Here is a 9,943-nt window from a genome sequence, read left to right as displayed (position 1 = left end):
GGACACATCTGGGCTGGGAACATTACATTGCAGCATTACATTTATGATAATATAACTATTTAACATCGTATGTATGTGCAGGACAGAGAGACGGGGGTAAAGGCGCTGGCTGGGAGCTGCCTCTAACCAGTGTACTTGGTACAATGCACTGCACTCAGCATATGAATGCCAAATCGCAGCAATTAGCCTTACGTGGTGCCCACCAGTGACTTCACGCTGGAGTAGTGGCCCAGATTGCTAACGAGACGTGACCTCTGCGGCTAAATGTCTTAGCAACCACAGGCAACATTCTCTGCTCTCCTTGGAGCTGGACCACAGAGCTGCATCTGTGGGGTGCCTGGTGCCTGCTATAGAATAGCATGGGAGCCCCCAAAGAAAGAAAGTGGGGCCCTGTAGTTTTCCCCACACTCTTCCTACGGCTTTTCAGAAAGCGCTCAGGCCTGCCCATCTCCCACTCACCCCTGGAGAGGTACTCCCTCTGGCTAAAGTGTGGGGGTTGGAAGGAGGAGAAACACTTACCACTCGCTTCGAGCTAAATGCTAAAAGTCTTGCATATGGATGAGCAACAGAACTGCTACCCACACCTGGGACCTTAAGAATTTTATGGATTTTTCCATCAGGGACCAATTGAAGTGGGTCGGTCGGGCTGAGAACATCTGTTATTCCCAGGTCCTCATGGTGACCAGTAACCCATTTTGCATCTAGATTTGGACTTTCTGAATCAACAATGGAAACATGAGCTGGCGCCTGATTAAAATAACCAGTTTTGCCCAAGACTCTGCCATTTACAAAGCACTTCTCCATCCCGAGCCTCATCGAATCTCCACCACCATCTGGAGAGCGATCCAGAGCAGGGATTTTTTGGCTCCAAGCAACAGATGAGGAGCTGGGCTCCGAGGGCACAGTGACTGTTCTGAAGTCATACAGCTGGTAAACAGCAGAGCTGAAATTCAAATTCGGGCCTTGTGACTCACTGCGCCTCATACCGACTCACAGACATGTTGGTAATCAAAGTCCAGCCCACTGGGTCACCCTAGCCCCAAGACTGTGATGGCCCCAAAACGCTTTGATAAAACCCTAGGACTCCAAAGAATTGTTTGGTGGCTCTATCCCACTCCAGGTCACTTTCTCCACCCTTCTCTACATCCTGTCCCATCAAATCTGCCCCATCTCTTCACTGGGTTTTGTCGACGGGGAGCCTCAGCAAGATGAGAGGGAGGGAGGAGATGGGGTCATGTCAGGCTGCCTGTGCCCCTCATTGGAAAGTCACTGGTCCTTACCAATTGGCTCAGTCTCCACAGTACTCTCCTCTTTGTTCCAGTGATTGTTCCCACCTCTCATTCCTTCTGAACTCATCGAAATATACAGTATGTTAAATGACAATAAAAAGCCCGAAAGACAAAAGAAAATGGGGATGGAGGATGGAGAGTCTAGGAGCAGGAGTGAGGATGTCACAATTTTAAATAGGGTGCCAGGAAAGACGCTGCCATGAATACAACATTTGAGCAAAAACCTACAAACAAGTGAATAACCAAGCCCTTCAGATATCCTGGGAAAGAACTTTCCAGATAGAGAAAACAGCAAGTGCTAAGCCCTGCTACGAGAGGGCGCCAGGTGTGCTGAAGCAACAGCAACGGGTGGTCCAGGGCACAGGTGGATAGATGGATGCAGGGACGGACTAGATTTGGAGGAACTGAGCCAGAGCAGAAGCCACAAAGAACACGGTGAGGATGCGGATGGCTCGGTGCAGCAAATCCCTTACTGGTAGGAAAAGAACACAAGGGACACGGCACATGGAAACAGCATCCATGACTCAACTCAAAGCCCTCTAAGAAGTAACTATTGAGTGAGTTGAGTGCACTTAGCTGGGGACATCATTTTGCCACACAAGTGCTAAACTGCCACCTGCCCTCTCTTGGGTTCTCATTGTGTGTCATCCTAAGAAATATTTGTTCCTTGGTGTATTGCTTTTCTCGTACACCAAGGCTCAAGGAGCATGAAAGCAGAGGCTTTACCTGTTGTGGTCAAAGCCACAGCCGCAAGATCCAGGAAAAGCCTTGGCACGCAGTTGGGACTCAATTATTGTTTGTTTAAAGATGAATAAGTGAGTGGATTGGTGAATGTACAAACTACTACTATTACTGGTAGCTAATATTCTGTCTTTTCCCAGAAGATTATTTATTCCAGTGCACATGGAAAGAAATGCCAGCTCTGTCAGCTTTACCCCCGAAAAGAAAGCGTATCCTCCAAGCAGTCAGGGTGTATGAGTCAAGAAAGCATTTGGCACACAGTAGGTGCTTAATAAACATTCGCTGAAAAAAAGCATCAGCCTGGGAGCTCAAATTCAGCTTCTCATCTATCCCTCAATTTCGAAGAGCCACAACGTACTCTCTTGAAATATGACAGTATTTGTCACACACCCCACCCTGATTCTTCCCAAATAAGACTCCATCCTGGTTAAGTCAGAGGGACCCACACTGTGTGAAGAGAATTAAAAGTTGTTTCAGGCACAGTGGCTGGTGACTGTAGTCCTAGCACTCTGGGAGCTTGAGGCAGGTGGACTGATTGAGCTCAAGAGTTCAGGACCAGCCTGAGCAAGAGTAAGACCCCATCTCTATTTAAAAAAAAAATTGAAAAATTATCCACATCGTGGTGCATGCCTAAAGTCCCAGCTTCTCAGGAGGCTGAGGCAAGAAGATTGCTTGAGCCTGGGAGTTTGAGGTTGCTGTGAGCTATGATGCCAGGCGCTCTAGCCTGGGGCAACAGAGTAAAACTGTGTCTCAAAAATAAATAAATAAATAAATAAATAAAATAAAATAGTTTTAGCAGAAATGAAAGGAGGAATTGATTAGACTTTTTAAATCTTTTTCTGACTTCAAAAGGAAGCTTTTGGACGGCCCTAAGGCAAGCAAGGTGTAAAGTTTATGCCATAATAATGTTATGAAAAGAGAACACAGAAGTTGCTAGAGACCCTTATCCTGGGAGCACTGGAGGAGAGTCTCCCGGGAACCTGAGGGGACCAGACTTGAGGAGATGGCGTGAATAGAATTTGAATCAGCATCAAGAGAGCTCCAGAAGCCAAGCCCACCCTGCAGACCACCCACCACCAATGACAGAATGCCCTGAGCCCTTTAGAGTCAGATGAAGAAGGGCCTTCCATGGGCAACTGCTCAGAGGTCCCCAAGGCCTAGAGGATGACATCCACCTAAAAGCAGGACTGGGGTAAGCACTAAGTGAACAGCTGTGGCCCAACTCTCTTGTCAACAGTCCGAGATACTTCTAATTTCCACCTTCCTGATGTCCAGAGGGCTGCTGGTAGCCAGCACCTGGACCTGTCTGGGACTGGACAATGGGTGGCCAAACCCAGGCCTGTTATGTGAAACCTTTACCTCCACGAGCCTCTGTTTCCTCCTCTGTAAAAAGGATAGGCTGATACTTGACCGCCATGAGCAAACAGCTGACAGATCAAAAGAAGTGGGACTTTCCTCCCCCCTGAAGTGCTCTCAGCAGCGTTTGCGTAGGAGAGGCATGGGGGAGAGGGTGGGGAGGAAGACGAGAGCCAGCCTGCCACGAAGCAGAGATGGCTCTTCAGGACTTGCCTCCAAATAGCTGTGACAGTGATGGTAAGCCAGACCATCTGGTCCAGCAGTTCTCTTCTTGAGGAAGAGATGGTCGGATCGAGGCATCAACCTATCCAGTCTTTCATTCTACAAATGTTTACTTAGCATCTCTACGCATCGAGCACTGTGCTAGACCCTGGAAATAAAACTGCAAACAAGAGAGTTTAGAGTTAAACAAAGCAGACAATGAAAGATCCTTAAAGATAAGTATTTAATACAGTTGTCAAAAGTGCTGCAGGGAAAATATACAGAGGTGACTATTGTCAGGAACTAGGAAGGGTCTGAGATTTAGCCTAACTACGAGTTAGCAGGTTTCCTGGATGATGGCAGAAGACCCGAGACTTGTGGGTCAAAGACAAAAGACAGTTTATTACTCAGCCATAGCAGCAGCCAGAGTTTCAACATTTTCTTTCACTAATTCCTTCAGCACAAAGACACGCAGTGAGTTGCATTATAGGAGTGGAGCCTGGGCTTAGAAAATCCAAATCTGTGTGTATGTGTGTCTTTAAAGGTGCATAACAAAAAATTTACCATCGTAACCATTTCTAAGTGTACAGTCCAATAGTCTTAAGATCTTGGGCAACAGATCTCCAAAACTTTTTCATCTTGCATAATGGAAACTCTGCACCTCACTGAGCAACAACTCCCCATTTCTCCCTCCCCAAACCCTGGCAAACACCATACACTTTGTGTCTATGAATTGGAATACTCTGGGGACTCACATAAGTGGAATCCTACAGTATTTGTCTTTTTGTGTCTGGCTTATTTCACTTAGCATAATGATCTCAAGTTTCATCTATGATGTAACATGTGCCAGAATTTTCTTCCTTTTTAAGGCTGAATAATATTCAGAAACTCAAATCTTATGTAACGGACAATAAACATGCCTGCCTTTTGCTTTGGAGAGAGACACTATCTCCATCTGCCAAAGCTGTTCACTCTATGAACACCCTCTAAACATAGTCTGGAACCAAGGAAGCCAGGACCTTTGCTCACAAGACATGCAGAAATACGAGACACCCATGGAGGACTGTCTCTCAACAACCATCAATCCAAAAGCGATTCATTCCTCCACCCACCCGTTCATTCAATACAGATTCATCCGTGCTGGGTACAGACCAGCTATGAAACATAGTGCTACAAATATAGACAGAAGATTCTATACAAGGAGGTAGTATAACATTCTGATTGAGGATGCATGATTTTTCACCCAGCAGTTCTCTTCTAAGAATTTCCTCAAGAAAAATGAGTGTGCTTGTCCACATATTCTCTGAGAAGGGAAAAATTTGAGCTGTGCAACCCCCATGAGTCCCTCGCCCTCTCTGGGCTCCCTTTCATCAGTGGAACACTGACAACACAGTCTCTAGGAGCTGTTCCAACTGTGGAGATCCAGGGACATTTGACAGGACAAGTGCAGAACACAGGGCACGCTCTTTCCAGGTTTTGGGACCAACATGACAAATGACCGAGGGACACAGTTCACCAAGGCAGTGTTCTCCAGGGCAAAACAAAATGCATCTCCGGCCAGAGGGGATGGGAGTTGAGGCTCTCAGGCTCTGACAGCATTGCTGCTGCAGAATGAAGACATTCTCCTGTCTCCCTTCCCGTCTGCAGGAACGAAACAAGGTGGCACAAACCCAGAGTACTCCACTTAGCTGTCGGCAGCCCTCCGACCGGCTGCAGCCTCGGAAATAAATGGTCCCGTCAGCTGCTGGGGAGGGTGAGCTCAGGATTTCAGATGAAAATGAAATAAGAGGGAATGCAGCCCAGAAGCACTGCAAAGTAACGGTGAGGGGACGGAAAATCTTCCACTGCAGCAAGGCGGATGCTGAGTGGCGCAATGGGGTGCTGACCTCGGATATGGGGACTTGGGGAATGAGCTCATGCCTGGGGGTGGCTGGTGGGCCCTGTGCTTCTGGGATCCCCATCCTGTCTGAGGAGACCTGGCCCTGGCTGGAGGGACCACTGCTTTCTTGTCCTCCCCCACCCCCACCCTGCCCTCCTCTTGCAAAGCTTTGCATGCCCGTGTGTGTCCAGATCAGCCCACAGTGACGGTCCTGTGGGGCTGGCTAAACTTCAACCCTGTGCTAAGGGCAGAAAGCCTCAAGCCTGACAGGCTCCTAGCAGGAGGGAGACAGATTACGATCCCAAGAAATGAGACAATGCAGAGCAGCAGAAATCCCTCCTTCACCTGGGGGATGGAGGAAAGCAGTAACTACAAACCCGGCATCTGCAGGCACCTGCAATCCCGTGGTAAGATCCAAGCTCAGGGGCACTCTGAGCACGTTGCCATCAAGGCTTCTTGATTTCTTCCTGTGTCTCAGTTCCCCCATCCCCAGAAAGGAAAATAATAGGATCCACCACGTGAGGATATTGTGAGAATGAAATATAAAAACCTTAGAACAGTATCTGCCACAGAGTAAGCGCACTCAGTAAGTTAGACTACTTTTATGTTTATAAATGCATTATGTTATATTCACATCACATACATCTATCTCTACAGGTACAGGCAAGACCACATAACACGACCCAAGCCCAAACACCCATCTGAGCTCCCTGATACTAAGTGTCTATGACTGGATTCCCAGCAAGCGCCCTTCTGCCTGGCTCCCTCCTCCCCCCATCAACCCTGGGCGCCCACACACACCCTTCTCCACACCCGCCCTCCCTCCCTCCTGCTCTGATGAGCCATCTTCTTCTAAAGAAAGAGAAAAGTTGAAAGCAGGGTTTCAGATTTCATATGCCTATAGGGGACAGAAAGGTAAAGAGAGCCCTGTGGTATATATTAAGGAGTGGGGAGGATTGGGACCAAGTGGAGAAGCCATGCCCCAGCTAAAGAAAAAAGCGGCTACCAGCTCTAGCCGATTTCTGCCAGGCGGGAATGCAGGTTCTAAATTTTTAAGAGAAGCAAGAAATCCAAATTTGCATGCGAAATCTCCTGACTTTCAAATATTAGTACATAATTCATTATTTCTGAAACATGGCACATCTGTTTGCACTCTCGGAGTGGAAGGGACAGAGCCTTCCCATCTATTACTGACTACCAGGCAGGTACTCTTTCCCTGGAAAAAAAAAGAACATTCTGGCTTGGCTGAAGCACCAAGAAATGCTGGACAGATCTTAATTACAGCCAGGCAGAGCACCTTTAGTTGATAAAGCATCAGGAGAAGGGGAGGGGAATGGAGTAGGGGAGGGACGTGAACAGAACTGAGGAGGTGGGCTTTGAAAGGCTTGGAGAGTTGGCAGGACTAAGAAATGAAGAACAAACCACAACCCAGAGAAGGGATGGAGGAAGATAGGCGGTTAGAAAGAACTGAAAGCTTTAACTCAGAGCTTTGCCCCTTCAAGTGTGGATCCAAAATGTAACGCTGCAGCACTCTCTTGAGGAAGATTCTATTAGGAAGGCGCTAACATACTGCTGATGGCAGCTGGAGGCAGCACCGAGGATGCACGCTCCTCCCAGGAGAAAAGCCAGCATGCCATTCCCGCCATGTGACCCACCTTACCTAGAGGTCCTGTACCCCGTGCAGACTCCTCTCTGCATCCAGCTCTGCTCCAATCAATCTCCTGCAATAGAATGTGAGCTTCTCCAGGACTGGAAATGTGTCTTTTCTATCCCCAGTGCTTGCTCAGTGCTTGACACATAGAAGTTCCATTAAGAAGGTTTGGGGAACCATCCAGTGAATGAAATCAAAGAACAGGAAAAAAGACATCAAAGAATAACCACATTTCCAAAATCGGAATTTTTCTCCAGGACAGGGAAAATGAGTGTCAGCATCAATGCCCAATGCACACAACAGCTATGAAAATTTTGTGTTTGTATCGAGAAACACCTCACGGGAGGGCCAGGAAAGGGACAGCAAATGACATCAGATAATGGCCAGAGTCAGCAAGGCCTCAAAAGCCTTCAAAGCCCCCAGGAGATGGACACCATGCACTACCTGTCAGAGTTCTAGCAGGCATGTTGGATCATTCTAGAACTAGAGTCAAGTGTAATAACCCTCTCCCTGGAGAGATGGTACAGCAGAGAGGTTCAGGGTGTAAAGAGGAATTTGTGTCCACTTGCACAGCTAGTCTGATGGCACAAGCTAGACCAGAACCCTGGTCCTCTGACTCCCAGTCCAGAGCAGTTTCCAAAGAATCCTGGACTAAGAGCAGGGCTGGAGCTGGGTGAGACAGGTGGACACAAAATTTAAGGAACTGCTCCCCAAGCTCTACACTCAAGATAAATAACATTTAGATAAAATATTTTTCAAAATCAAAATTAGTACCAAAAAATTCGTGATGAGCAAAATATCAAATTTAAAAAATAAGACTTAAATAAAGCCATGCCCTGGCCTGCCTCAACCTTATCCACCAAATCTGATACCAGCTGGGACCAGGAATCCCAAGGAATTAATCCCAAGGGAACAATATTGACTCCAGGCAGAGTGCAGGGCTCAGGGTATCAGAGGAACAGAAAGGGGAGGGAGGGCCTGGAACAGAGTGATGCCCTCATCCCATCCCCACCCTGACTCAATTCAAGGACCAACACTTTTCCTGTAATAATCTGCGCCCTATTGACACCCAGTGGGACTCCTGCCAGCAAAACTAATTCTGAACAAAGAAAACCCCACCCTACCATGCCTGGACCCAATCTCTCAACTCTAACCCAATCTATGCCTTTTCATCTCAAAGAGGGGATGGATTTTTTTTAAAAAATGGACAGTCTAGATAACCTTTCCCGCCTTAGAAAAACAGCTTCTGGCTTTCTGACAGCAGGTTATAAATGGGAAGAAAAGCATGTTCTTAAACCGTTGACAGAGACTCCCTTTTAAGGTATTTCCTTGGGTCCAGCAACTTCACATTCTCCTCCTGCCCCTGAAATTAACAGCAGTTTGTTTGCAGTGTCAGCTTGGCCTTTTAGGTCAGACAGGCCTGGGTTCAGATTTGGCTTTTCCATTTACTGCTTGACCCTGGATAATCTGCCAAGGAGAAAGGTCACTAACTTCCAGGGGCCTGGAGGTAACGTAGATGGCATGACGTGGGCAGAGGGGCAAACCACAGGGATAGACAACAGGGGGACCACGGGTCAGCACCAGCAAACCACACTGGTAAAGGATGCTGGACAGAGCTCCCAGTGTTTTTCAAAAGAAAAAAATTCTATGTGAAATCTCCCGATTTTTAAAGGTTGGCAGCTAATTTAAATTTTTTGAAAATTAACTCAACAGAAACAAATAAAACAGGTCTACATGCCAGAGCCCACCACCTGGCCCCATTTGTGCCTCTGATATCTTCAAGTCACTCAGTGACCACTTGGCACCTAGTAGGTGCTCAGCAAGCTTCAGTGACTCCCATCTTTTCAGAAAGCTTTCCGGGGGCATCACTGCCATCCATTTCCACACAACAGCTTGGGAAGGGATGCTTCTCAGGGGGGGGAAATGAAGATATGAGAAGAAGAGCTGAAAATCTGGAAGGCTCTAAGGCAGGGGGGAACTGCAAAGATGGAATTCCTTAAAAGGATTTAAAAGAATTTTATTGGACACTGTTTAGCACAGTCAGGGATAAGATCAGGCAGTAATTTAATTCCTGGGTGTTGCACGTGAGTTTGTATGTAGGGGGTGGTCAGGGGCCAGAGGACATCATTATTCTTACTGAGGGTCTCCACTCAGGGCACGAGGTCTTCTGTTGAAGGTCACCTCTACACGTGACTCAGGTACACGGTGTTCAGACAGGCCAGCCCCTCTCTACAGGTGGCCTTAAGGCCTCGCTGATCTTACACAAAGGGAAGTCAGCTTAAGTCTCTCAGTGAATCTATTTGTTCGTGAGGGCTCCAAAGTCAAACCCAGCTGATTGGGGTTCAAGTCTTTTAATACCAGTGGTTCTCAAAGTGTGATCCCCATACCAGCAAACAGTCCTTGCCCTGATGGAGCTGGGTGTCTGCTGAGGATAATAGGTAATAAGCAACTAAAAAGCACAGAAACACCATTTTCAGGTGGGAGAGGAAGAGTGGTGTTTCTCAACTTGTCATCCAGGAACCATGTGACCAGCAAAGCCCAGAGTCGTCTGACCAGGGCCCCCTCTTCAAAACTGCTGCTCAGGCTCCTCGCTGTCAAACATGCTTCTCTCTCCCACTTCAATGCCATTGCCTTTGTGTTCTGTCTGCCCCGGAAGCTGTCTTCCCAGGTCTTACAAAGATGGACTTCTTGCTCAGGGCTCAGTGTAACCATCACCTCCTGGGAGAGCCCTCCTTCCTTATTCCTTCTGAAGTGGCCTCTCTCCCCTCACCCTGCACCACCGGCTCTGCTCTGACCTCTCCTTGCTGTTCTTAGGTCATCATGCCA

This window comes from Nycticebus coucang, chromosome 21 (genome assembly GCF_027406575.1).
Source record: "Nycticebus coucang isolate mNycCou1 chromosome 21, mNycCou1.pri, whole genome shotgun sequence".
Classification (NCBI taxonomy): Eukaryota; Metazoa; Chordata; class Mammalia; order Primates; family Lorisidae; genus Nycticebus; species Nycticebus coucang.
This window is presented reverse-complemented; position numbering follows the sequence as displayed.